Genomic DNA, 14,344 nt, shown 5'->3' with positions numbered 1-14,344 from the left:
TATACAAGTAATTGGGATAAGTAGAAGAGAAGTGGAAACTAGGGATATCTAGCCTAATATGATTATGTTCAGCTTACTTACCTGTGCCTTGAAATGTATAAAAATAATATTCTTGAACATTTAGATAATATCATTTGTTTAACTCTTGGTTAAACAACTGATGAAAGATGCTAGAATATTAAAGAAACACCGTTTTATTTGAAAGTATTACTAACCATAGCTCTCATTTTCATCTCATCTCCTTTATTGCTTGTTTTATATTTTTAATACTCATTATTACCTAGAATCTCAAGTCATTTTTCCTTTTCTTGCCATTGTTTTTGCTTATACTCATCTAGGGCTGAAGAAAAGTTACCAAAAATCTTATTAATACACATCTGCTGCTCATTCTATGATTTAAATACTTCCAAAGAGGTACCAAATTTTCTCAAACTAAACTCTCCAGCTCTTATTTATTTTATTTTTTTTAATTCTTTGGTGTCTGTTCTTAGCCCTTCATTATACCAAGCTCCAAGCTTTTGTGTCCTAAATTAGCTGTTTCTCACTGTGGGTTTCAACCATCATAAAAGATAAACCTACCTTTTGTTGTTGTCATGTTTTTTCCATATTTAAGATAAAGTCAAAATTTATACAAAGTGTCAACCTGTTCACCTAGAGCTTGTTTATATTTTTGTTCGAAGTGTGAAATTATTAAGGCATTGAAATAACACATGGTTTTAAACAGTTAGAGCATAATATTTTATTATTATTCCCATTTAAAATGCATTGTTAGCTGGATAAACTTTCATCATGTTGAAAATGTATCTGTGCCATCCAGGAAAATGTAGTTGTTTATTAATTTTGAAAGCTCCATAACATGCAGTAACATTTTGACCCATATATCTAATTTTACACACCACAGCTCCCTTTACTATCTTGTAAAATTCCTAAGTATGCAAGTGTTTACCACTGAAATCTTTTGCATCTCCCTATTAACTTGTTGAGAATAGATCATATTAATTTAAAATATCCTATCTCTTGCAATGACCATGTGGTTTCATAACATTCATATCTTCTAAAACCATTTACCCAGCTCATGAATAATCTTGATCTTGAGATAATTAGTGCAATACGGATGAAGAGATTTCTAGAAAGACTCCCTTGTTGTTATCCTGGTGTTTGATTATAAGAAAAAATGTAAGGCTTAAAAAATAAGTCAAGGAAGTTGTGATGAAATGACTTCTATATTATATTTTATTATCAAATTTTAAGAGTCATTATACTCATTATTGTCATCATTTTTTCATAAGCTTTCTTCATTTTCAAACTTATTACTTGCCAACATAATTATTTGCTATAATAAAATAAAAATATTTACACATACATGGAGAATCATTTATATCTTGTTCATTTAAACATATCACTGGTCTATAAAAGTTTAAAATACATTTTTAAGGCAGAAGAACAGAATTTAAAAGTACTAACTTTTTAAAGACTAAAAGAGTATTCTATATTTTCACAGATTATATTTTACAAAATATGGTCACAGTGACACTCCCAATCCCACGTAGTCTTTTTTACATTTTGAGTTTGCCACCCTCCCATCAAGAGATGAGATTTGTATTCCTTTCCTTTGATTCTAGGAGGGCTTCTGTCACATTTGTAACCTATAATATGTGACAGAGTTGATGCTGTGTAACTTATGAGGCTAAGTCATGAAAGGTAAGGCAACTTCTGCCTGATTTGCTACTTGGATCCCAAAAGGCTGTGTAAGAAATCTGACACCACCATGCTGGGGAGGCAATGATCTGATGCTCTTATCAACAGTGTCAGCTGAGTTCTCAGCTTGTATCCTGCTGGCTATGTGAGTGAGCCATCTTGATGGTCCAGCCCACTAGGAAGTTTCAATGACTAGAGCCCCAGCTGACAAGTGACTAGAGGAGAGACCCCAACTGAGAACTGCCTGCCTAGCTTAGTCCTTCTAAATCCCTGTCTCACAAAATCGGGAGCAAAATAAATGGTTGTTTTACAATGCCAAGTTTTGTGGTAATTTGTTACATGGAAATAATATTTGACATAGAAATTCGTTACTGGTATGGTGTGCTGCCAGTAAAATAAAAAACAAACAAACAAACAAAAAAAAACTAAACTATACTAAATTGCATGTCATTTGCTTTGAGAATGGCCAGTGGACAGAAAACAGAGAATATCGGAGGGCCTCGAGGATGTGGTTAAGACACCCCAAGGATGCTCTTAGTGTAGGCTTAATGTGAAGTAAATAAAAGGCTGGAGGTTAGAAGAAAAGTAAATCCTCTTGCCTACCCAATTATCATGTATGATAAATAGTAAGGTCTACTCCTCTCTACTTTTGTTAGAATTTAATTGTACAAGTTTTGCCATAACATGGCATTCCCATCTATGTATATGCCTCTAATGTATTCAGATAAAGAAAGCAATATACATTTATACTTTCTAGGCAGATAAAAGATTGGTTAGATAAACAGAACTATATACAACTGCAAGAAAAATCTTTTTTATTTCCATTATTTTCCTTTTGTTCTGGGGATACTGGAATTTAAAGGAAAAAAAAAAAAACACTTGTGTGAGGTAGTTTGGACACACAATATTAGTACATGCCAGGTTCCATTCCTACTCCTTCTGGACCATGGGAGTCCCTGAAGACATGCCCTTCCTTCACTCCTTTCATAATGGCTCCAACTGCTCAAATACCTGCTGCCTCGAAAAACATGGAGCAAAGTACAAATCTGAGCAGTGGCTTCTGTTGTATAACACTGGTGACTAGAGAGAGTGAGGTAAAATTCCACAACAATAATAATGAAACTACATCAGAAAACAAAGGCAAAACAAATCAAGGAAAACCAAACAGCATGCAGTCCCACTACCGCACTACACAACTACTGTTCATTTTACTGATTCTATCAACTATGCAGAGCAGTTTTATTTATCTCATGAGATATGGGGAAACTGAGGCACAGAAAGTTTAAGTATACTGTCAAAAGTTACACAGCTACTAATTGTTAGAATTTGTATAAAGAAAACAAAAACAAAAAGAAAAAAAAAAAAAACCCTGACAGTCTGATTTCAGAATTTAAATCGTTATATATACTGCCTCTATAAAAGTGGCATCTGGAAGATAAAATAATTATTTGTCAATTAATAGTTTTCTTAACATTGAGAAATTACTTGACCTAAGAGGGCTCTAAGTCCTAGTTTTAGCAAATGTAAAATTAAATAGTTACATTTTTAATTTTGTAAATGCAAAACTAAATATTTACGTATATCGCAGATTTGATCACATACATTGTAAAATAGAAAAGATTACAGAAAAGGCCATAGTTTTACTGTCATTGAGGTTGACACCATAAGAATGTTTAGTATAGGTATGCTGCTATTCCTCAATTGTGGAAAAATATAATTTAACAGGAGAAAAACGCCTGACTGCCTTCTCGTTTGTTTCACTATCAATTTAAAAAGTAATGTTTATTTATGTTGTGTAATCACAGAATCCTGATAGACAGTTACCCTATAAAGGAAAGACTAGACTCTGGGAGCCTATTTGAGTGTCTGTTTATTTTAACTATAACTATTGTTTCTATGTGTACTTCTTTTGAGTAAGAGGGAACATATCAGGAAGGAAGCAATAGAAATTATTTTCTATGAAAAATCATCATCAAAATATATGTAGAAATATAAAGCATTTTGTAGTTCTACTTGGCAGAGTAAACTAAGACCTCAGAACAAATAGAATACTTCTTAAGCCTTTTGTTTGTCTCCTGAGTTAAAACATAAGCAGTCAGCAAGCTCTATCTGCTAGAAAAGCATTATATACAGCCAGTGATTTATGCCTTGTCTAATACATATGGATGTGGCAGATTTCCATGACTGCAGTGGCTCTGTCATGGGTTTAAGAGAAAGAGTAAGTTGTCTAATTCTAAGCCTAGGTCAGGAAAGTCACCAAGAGAAGTGTGTTTTGTTTCATTTTAAGGAGTCTTGTATGGTTGCAACTGTGCCTGGGAGCTTACTTAAATACAAGCATGACAAGAAGGTATATTTAAAAAAAAACAAAGTGAGACAGCAAAAACAGAAGGGAAAACAACAGAGTATATAAGGTAGTGTTTGCTTTATAGTTTAGATTTGTATAAGTGAATTTATTTGTCACCCAAACTATAACATCAGTGAAAACTAAGTAAACACAAAACTTCTCATTAACTTCATTACCTACATTTTCATTCAACGAAGTACAGTATTAAAATATCAGTAATCAAAACAATTTAGGAAGCTGGAAGCAATGGATTCAATGACTCACATGCAGAATCATATTTGTGTAGCTTATATGGTAAGAATTTCTCCTTATTCAGGGGAATGATCTCTTATCTATAATACCCTATTGTGAAAACAACCCAGAAGAAAAATCACTGCAAAAAGAGTTTTCAAGATATTTATGGTTTTAGTACAAATTTATATATTATGTAAAAAGTCAAAAAATAACAGATGTTGGCGAGGTTGCAGAGAAGAGTGAACACACAATGTTGATGAGAGTGTAAATTAGTTCAACTATGGTGGAAAGCAGTATGGCAATCTCTCAAAGAGCTAAAAGCAGAACTAACCATTCGACCCAACAATCCCATTACCGGATATATACCCAGTATAATATAAATTATTCTACCATAAAGATGCAGGCACACAAATGTTCATTGCAGCACTATTCTCAATAACAAAGGCATGGAATTAACTTAAATGCTCATCAATGGCAGATTGGATTAAGAAAATGTTGCACATATACACCATGGAATACTATGCAGTCATTAAAAAAATGAGATCATGCTTCTTGTGGGAACATGGATGGAGCTGGAGGCAAACTAACTCAGAACAGAAAACCAAATATGTATGTTGCCACTTACAAATGAGAGATAAATGGTAAGAACGTATGAACAAAAAGAAAGAAACAGCAGATACTGGGGTCTACTGAGTGGGGAGGCTGGAAAGAGGGAGAGGAGCAGAAAAGATAACTATTAGATACTGGGCTTACTACCTGGGTGATGAAATAACATGTACAACAGATCCCTGTGACACGTGTTTACCTGTGTAACCTTCACATACAACCCAAACCTAAAATTAAAAAGTCCAGTGATGTCAAAAAAAAGTTTTAAAAGAATAACTTGAAATTCTGAGTGTCATTTTTCATCTTAATACATTGTCTGAATATATGTGCCTGTGTATCATGCTCTTTGATAGCAAATTTGATGTAGACATTTCTCATCTTAAATAATGTATTACACCTTTGAGATTTTTTCAATGAATATTATAAAATTAATATTTAGTATTTGATCTGATAATTACAATATTTTTAAATTTAGGGATATTGTTATTTTACTCCATGTTCAAAAAATATGCCAAAGTGTTTAAGAAAAAAAATTGGAATATGTTTATTCCAGTGTGCTTATCATTTTTTTACGTACAAGATATTTGCTTAACAAATTGAACCCAGGCACATTATATTAAATAATGTAATAACTTAGAAAATTTTAAACGTTTTAGAACCTGGGATATTATAGATCTTAAATACTGATCTTTAGAAAGACTAAATCTTAGGAGTTCAGTTGCATACCAAAAGATATTAGACCTAAAAGGAAATAATTTAAAAACTGCCCTGAATAGATTATGGACTTGCAATTGTTAACGTAAAACAATTATGGGAACACACACACACACATGCACACACACACACACACACACACACACACACACACACACACACAAAACCATAACTGGTTACTTATGAGAGTTAAATAAAGCATCTCAGAAGAGGTACTACTTAACTTAAGCCTAGAGAAATAAATAACTTATTTGAATCTCTAGTAAGATAATTCTAACAGTAATGTGTGAAGGATCTATGAAGACAGAAAACATGAAAGTAGGAAATTGTTTCAACATTTTAAAATAGAAAGTTTCAAAAATATAGACAACCTGAGTGGTTAGTTCAATAAACATCTAAATGCATGTCAGCTAGATAGAATATTTTTAAACAGATTGCCACATTTGCTACATAAACATGAAGCAAAATTTCAGCATGCATCTACTAAAAATACATTTTATAAATATTAATCGTTCCATTTAAGCAAAGACAATTATTAACAATCTCTAAAATGGTTAATATTCAGTCCATATTCAAATTTTCATAATTGCCTCAAAAATGCCTAAGCCTTTCTCAGTGTTCACTCCTTACATACTGAATATTTATTTAGCCACCTTTAATCTAGAAATGACCACTCTCTTACATTTTCTACATGGGACTACTTTTTGAAGAGACAAGTGCTGCTGTCTTGTAGAATGTCACACAGTCTAGATTTGTCTGATTGTGTCTTGAGGTGTTAAATGGATTTCTCAATTTTTCTTTCCAAGAAAATAGAAGGTAGGTTTAAAATATTGATTAGACTCAGGTGAAACATTATTTGCTTTGAATCTTTCACAGCTGATGAACCCTCTGAAAACACATGAGGTTGGGTAGACCATTTGTTAGTAATGCTAACCCATTACTTGGTTGAAATGGTAACTAACCTATCTTTCAATTTTAAGGTACACATTTCACCTTGTGAAGAGCAAACAAACCATGTGAATCTCTAATGGTTTCTATTGATAATCCTGGCCTGAGTAAATTGTTTTATCAGAGACTGCAAAATGGACATTTAAAAAAATTAGATGATGGGGAGGAAGGCAGCAAATCACACTGCCACGTGTGTACCTATGCAACAATTTTGCATGTTCTTCATATGTACCCCAAAACCTAAAATGCAATACAATAAATAAATGGGGGGAAAAAAAGAAAAAAAATTATGCTGTTTTTGCTATTTTTATGTGTTAATTAGCTGTCATTCTTCCATAAGAAAAGCTGCCTCCATCAACTGGGATTGAGAATTAAAGCTTAATTTATTTCTTTTAATTACCTATTTTCAGAATAAGGAGCTTGTATCATAATCACTACAGATGATATCAGAAAAGTTTTTCTTTCCTTTGTTTTTTGCATATCTGCATGGAAGCACAGAATTTCTGTTTTATTTCTAACAATTAATTAAAGGCACTATTCTTTTAAATGCTCAAACTCTAAATTTTGCAAATATGAGCTTATTCAAACTGGGTTCTGTGCCCTTTTTTTCCTTTCTATCCTCACTACCCTTTGTTTTCTTACTTTCTCTAACACAATAAATATTTCATGCTCACTTTCTAACCTTATGTGTTCCAGATCTAATCATTGGTTATTAGTCCTAGAATGCCAAGAGTCCAAAGTCTAGACACTAGGTTAGATTCTAAACAATAGCTCATAGGTACATTACTCCCTGTGTTCCCAGATATTTAATTGTTATTTTTAAAACTGAGACAAATGAAAAACTTTACCTGGGTCTTTAATCCTTAGCTCACATATTATATATTTGAGTTTTTTTGGATGTATTGCAACACTGCTGTAATTTTTATATGTTACTCATGAGATACATACTGCCATCATGATTTTCTACACCTTATCTAGGACTTGGATCACCTGGATGCCTAGGGTATTTTATTTTCTTATTTTAAAAATATTCAAGACTCATAGCTTAATATATATGCATCAGGATTGACCCTTTTTGTTTGATATTTTTAGTACCTCTATAGATGCATGTGTTTGCTTATTTGTCAAATGTTTTCTCCAATTAGCAGTAAATTCATAGTAAATTTTTTTGAATTAGTAGTAGTAGCAGTAATTGGTAGTTCTGTTCATTGTCATGGTTTTCTTGTTCAGATATCCCATTGTTTTCTATGTTAGACATTCTAAATATTTATAATTTTTCCTGAACTCTTTTATCTTTTTATTTTTAATTACATACCTTTGGCCTAATTGTTTAATTCTTCATCTCCTCTTTATCCTCTATTTATTTTTGTGCTTTTCAGTATTATAGTTATTTTCCTTTTGTCACCTTTAATTTCTTCTTTATTACTAAAGTTATTTAATATTTTCTTAGCCACTGTCCTGAGCTCTAAAAACTGTTGTTTTAACTTAGCTTCTTACTTTCTTTGTCTGATTCTGAATTTTGAACTTTTGTTTCATGTAATTTTTATATCTGCAACTATTTAATTATTTGTTATATGGTCATGTTATTAATACATTTGACCACCTCACCAGGATATTTATTATTTTTTTTGATTGTCCTAAACCAATAATAGTTGGTGATCTCAGGTAGGGGTATGAAGGAAAGGAGAATTAGAGGCTTGGCTGACTTTCTTATTGCTTTCTGAGGGATAAGTTATCGCTTTTTACTTTTTCTAGAATAAAACCATCATTTTTGTGATTCTTTGGTAGTATCTTTTTTCAATGAGACTTTTGTTTCTTTAGATTTCTTTTATTTTTATCACTAAACCTCTAACCAAACCCAGCTTCCAACCTAAGAGGGGAGAATATATTAGTACTCCTGAGATTTCATTTTCGTACCTCTTGAATTTAGTTCTGCTAACATTTCTCCCCAGAGCAAAATATAGTATTGAATTATTCATTGCATTATTTTTCAACCTATATTCAATTACATATATGTACATATTTGTATATATTAATCTCTAAAGATAATTAAATATTTTTTCAACTAATTTGCATCAAATATATATATACAATTCATGATTGTTGATATATATTGCATGGCTTATTTTAACAGCTCTGTAATAGTCTTTTGTTATTATTCATTCTCTTTTTGAAGGATAGTTTTGCTGCCATTAACAACGTTACTATGAGCATATAGCTTATGTATACGCATATGTATATGTTTATTAAGGTATACATCTAAAAGGGGATGACTACATTGTAAACTATGCCTATGTTTAATCTAAAAAAACAATGGCAAATAATTATCCAATTTAATTGTAACTTTTTACATGCTTATGTTACAGTTTTACTACTCCCATTAATCTTTACCATATTTAGTATTGTCAGTCTGGTTCTGACAATTGCTTAATTTTAAGTAGAATGTTTTATGGTTTTATATCTTGCTAATGCTATAGACAAAATTGTATGCTATTACCTTAAGGTAGGCTATGATAATTTAAACATTTATATTTAGAGTTTATAAACCCTAAAGCAAGTACATGTACAAAGGGTTATATGTGCATGAAGTAAGCTTGGGGTGTTTAAACTCTGCACATTGAAAATAAATGACTGGATCTTTATCAGCTCCTAGGAGATAACCAGTGAATCCTTGGAATATCCTGCCTAATAAATATTGTAAATCTGAGGACTTGGACCATGTCAGGTAATTTATGCTAACAATTTCATTTATGCTGAATGCTAGAGTTTGTTCTTTGGGGACCCTTGAACACTATCAGTTTGACCTCTGTGTGGGGTGTGTGGGGTGGTGACTAAGAACTGAGTAGTCAAGGTCAGTTATCAGGTGTTCTATGGCTAGGCAACTGATATGGTTTGGCTGGGTGTCCCCACCCAAATCTCATCTTGTAGCTCCCATAATTCCCCTGTATTGTGGGAGACATCTAATGGGAGGTAATCAGATTATGGGGGCAGGTCTTTCCCACCCTGTTCTTGTGATAGCAAATGAGTCTCACCAGTTCTGATCGTTTCAAAAAGGGGAATTTCCCTGAACAAGCTCTCTTCTCTCTTGCTGCTGCCATGTTAAAAATGCCTTTCACCTTCCACCATGATTGTGAGGCCTTCCCAGCCATGTGGAACTGTGAGTCCAATAAATCTCTTTCTTTTGTAAATTGCCCAGTCTTGGGTATGTCTTTATTAGCAATGTGAAAACAAACTAAGACAGTAAATCAGTACCAGTAGAGTGGGGCGCTGCTGTAGTGATATCCAAAAATATGGAAGTGACTTTGGAAATGGGTAGCAGGCAGAATTTGGAAAGTTTGGAAGGCTTAGAAGACAGAAAAATGTGGGAAAGTTTGGAACTCCCTAGAAATTTGTTGAATGGCTCTGATAAAAATGCTGGTAATAATATGGGCAATAAAATCCAGGTGAGGTGGTCTCAGATGGAGATGAGGAACTCATTGGAGATTGAAGTAATGGTGACTCTTGTTATGGTTTAGCAAAGAGACTGGTGGCATTTTGCCCCTGCCCTAGATATCTGTGGAAATTTGAATTCAGATGCATAATATAAGGTATCTGTTGGAAGAAATTTACAAGCAGCAAAGAATTCAAGATGTGACCTGGGTGCTGTTAAAGACATTCAGTTTTAAAAGGGAAACAGAGAATAAGTTCAGAAAGTTTGCAGCCTGACAACATAATGGAAGAGAAAATCCCATTTTCTGAGGAGAAATGGAGCCAGCTGAAGATATTTTTCATAAGTAATGAGGAGCTAAATATTAATCACCAAGGCAATGGAAAAAATGTCTCCAGAGCATGTCACCTTTGCAGCAGCCCCTGCCATTAACAGGCCCAGAAACCTGGGACTAAAAACTGAGTAGTTAAGGTTAGTCATTCAGGTGTTCTATGCCTATGTGACCAGTATAGTTTGGCTTTGTGTCCCCACCCAAATTTCATCTTGTAGCTCCCATAATTCCCACGTGTTATGGGAGTGACCTAGTAGGAGATAAATAAACAATGGAGGCAGGTCTGTCCTGTGCTTTCTAGTCCCTTATACAAAATTTTTCTGAGCTCCTAAGAACATAGAGAATAAAAGACAGAAGGGGCAGAATATTTTTGTCATAGGAGAGGATTTTTCTCTACAAAAGCCCAGGCCAGTGTCACCCTTAGACAATTTTTTCTGGTGGTCAAGCACAGAACAACAAGGACCTGGCTCAGTGTTCATCCTCCCTGTGATTCATCTTTCTTATGGTAGGAAGTGTAAGTGAACCTGCCTGTTTATATTTATATTTCTTTTTATAATTGTAAAATAACACAAATAAATTTATCTGAAACTTTTTAAGATGTTATTTTTCACAATATGAGTCAAGGAAACTTAAACATTTCATGAAGTAGGAATCATTTCAGTCTGAAAATACAAATGTAACTCCAACTCAAAACACACAAAACGAAACCAAACAAAACACTTTTATTCAGAATGTGACAAGATTATACTAAGGAAAAAATAACAGGGCACAGACTAGGGTCAAGCATTTTCGTGGGCAGATTGTAATAGAAAGCTTCTTTTAATCTTATGTATTTCGCACATATCAGGAAGATAATAAACAGTATTTCATTGTGTTTCATTGTGAAAAATCATTACACTATAACAGCTGGGTAACTTACATGCATTTTATAAGATATAATCCTTTAGTTACCTCTTCCAGAAAGTTTGTTCTAACTCAGATCTCCGTGTTGTCAGAATTGGTCTTCTTTTTTAGTTTTTTATTTGTATACATTTAATGGGTATAAGTGCAATTCTGTTACATCGATATATTGCATAGTCTGGGCTTTTAAAGCAACTATCACCTGAACAGTGTACCTCGTACCCAGCAAGCAAACTCTCATCCCTCATCTTTCTCCTCCTTCCCACGTTTCTGAGTCTCCACTCTCCATCATTCCACACTCCATGTCCATATGTACACATTACTTATCTCCCACCTTTAAGTGCGAACATGCAGTGTTTGACTCTCTGTTTATGAGTTGTTCACTTAAAATAATGGTCTCCAGTTTCATCTCTGTTTTAATGCTTTTCAGTGCTGTATTTCTTGAACATTTCTCTGTCATGGGGTTACCATATTTCATCTCTCTATAATCCTGCTAGGTTGTACTAAGTCAAACCAGGTTGAAAGATCCTGGCTTATGTATCGTTCTGTCTGCTATATCACAGATAATAAGTTTAAAAAAAAGAAAAAAAGTCAGTCTTTTATTTTTCTAGTATATAAAAAGGCATACCTATGTATCTAATATCAGTTGCAAATTCTAATTATGTATGGAGAGAAAAAATTTTTCCCACTGCTGAAAATGTCTTTCATAATGCCTATGCCTGGAGGTAACAGGATCTTTTAGGTCAAGGGTTCACAAAGTGTGGGCCCTGGCAACTAGAAGCATTAGCAATATCTGAAAACATAACTTCTCAGGCTTCAACACATAACTACTGAAAACCTTGGGTTGGCCCCATAAATCTGTGTTGTAACATGTCCCCTGTAAGATCTGACTCTCACTAAAGTCTGGGGAACCAGTGATCTAGAAGAACTATTCATTATGGATATTGATATTCATTGTATACATATTGGAGCCATTTGTAAGGATTCTTAAGGTTCTATATGTTGCTGCTTTCCTGGACAAGGAAATTCTCACATGCTCCTCTGGAGGTTTACAGGACACAATGACATCACATAAAAATGTCCTAACTTGTCACAGAGTGCATTCCTCTGATCATTGCCATCACATATATACATATATAATGCAGTTCCTCTTTGATCAATAAAACAATTTGTGCATCTTATTCACATATTTATGTATCAATAAAGGCAGCCTGAATTTTCCATATAGTGAAGTAATATTAAAGAAGCTTAAAATTAAGATTTGATCTAAATATAAATCCTTTTGTAATATAACTGATAGGTAGTCTAACTTTTAAAAGAATAAATAAAATGGTTTGTGTGTATGCACAAGCAAAACAAAAATAATATTGAAATTGGTCATTATTCGATTGTATAGATTATTTTAAAATCTATTTTATGTAGTTGCATGTCAAGCACAAAGGAGTTGCTTTAAAGACAAATTTCCTACATAGCCATTAAATAGTGGTTGCAACATTGAGAAACATTTCCATTGATGGCATCTTGATAAAATATCTATATTTCAAAATATGTGCTTGAAGTGTAGTAGAAAAGACTATCCAAATGATTTATTGTTTCATATAATATTAAATGTCATCCATTATGTTTAAACGATTAATTTTCACTATGTGTTATTTCCTACACTTTTGCCTTATTAACATGAATTATTAAGCTTTTGGAAATGTGATAGGATACAGGTCAGGGACAAATTGAATTTATTTTCTACAAGTGAAGTGACAACATATCCATATTTTAATATTATTTTAGTGACTATTTTAAATCTATCATCTAAAATATTCATGATGCCGATTAACATTTGTCTAAAAAGTTACTAAATTTGCTTTACAATTTTAAATGCTTTTGCCTTCTAAACTATTTTGACAGGCTATATTACTATTCTTTGAATTAATTATGGAATTGCCTTTGGTTTATGGGGACTAAAAGCAAGCAGTATAGGGAAATGTTATTTATACACATTATTAGAATCAGCATTTAATCTAGGTTAATTTGGGGTGTTAACAAAATACAATGTCTTCCTCTTTCCGTTCTCTATATTTAAAAATATTTAATACCTATATAAAATTAATTTTGGTGTATTGTAAATGTATAAAACTCATAAGCGTATATCCTTATTTTTCTAAATATTTGTTTACTTTTAAATAAATCTATATTCTTTTTGTCTAGCTTAAAATACTTGTACAAAATGTTGAAATTATATTTACTATCATATAAATTTCTTTTGAACTTTAAGATGCGTTTTTACTTCCTCACACAAAAATTAGACAACATAATAGGAAAAAGTGTCACTATAATAGTAAATCATAATCTTTTAGTTTAAAGAGATGCATTCTTTATTTCATCTTAGCTCAAGGATAGCACAATCAAATTTTAATTAGACTCATGAAAATTTGCATATTTTAAAATAAAGATTAATTTCTTCAAACGAAAAGAGTTTCCATTCAAATTTGCCAAAAGAATAGCATTTTTAACATTCTTACCACAAAGAATGTTAAGTCGATGAGATGATAGATATATTAATTAGCTTAATTTATCTCTCTACAAGGTATACATGGACGGAAACCTCATACACTTAAAAAATACACACTTGTTATTGTCAATTACTAATAAATAAAAATAATAACATGGTAAAAAGTCTTTACTCAGAATGTATTAGACGACAGCAATTACTAGGGTTGTCTTAAAATGTTAGAACTGTAAAGAGTAAAGTGTTTTAAAAGTTGTAAGAAAAATATGCACATGAATTTCCACAGTTTATTGCATATTGCTTCACATTTCAAATGAAATTATCCAAAAGTGAATTATTTTAACTACAAATTATTAATAAATGTCACTTCAAACGAGATTGTTACATGCTAATTTCCACTGTTTTAGTATTGGATGTTAAATGTAAAAATGATATGAAATTCAAATCAGATATGTAATTCCATGATATGAAATTCAAGCCAGATACTGTGATTGCTTACCTAATTTTTTTTTTTTTTTTTTGGTTCTTGGGGCAGTGACTTTTGTATTCCTAAAACAATGGAAATTAACATGCATGCTATCTTTCTATGAATTCAATATGAACTGGTTTACCAAAAAACTTAATTATCATTTACATTTA

The sequence above is a fragment of the Sapajus apella genome, unplaced genomic scaffold (assembly GCF_009761245.1).
Source record: "Sapajus apella isolate SASKATOON/1434 unplaced genomic scaffold, GSC_monkey_1.0 scaffold6, whole genome shotgun sequence".
NCBI lineage: Eukaryota > Metazoa > Chordata > Mammalia > Primates > Cebidae > Sapajus > Sapajus apella.
The sequence above is the reverse complement of the archived record's forward strand: the minus strand, read 5'-3'. Positions refer to the sequence as shown.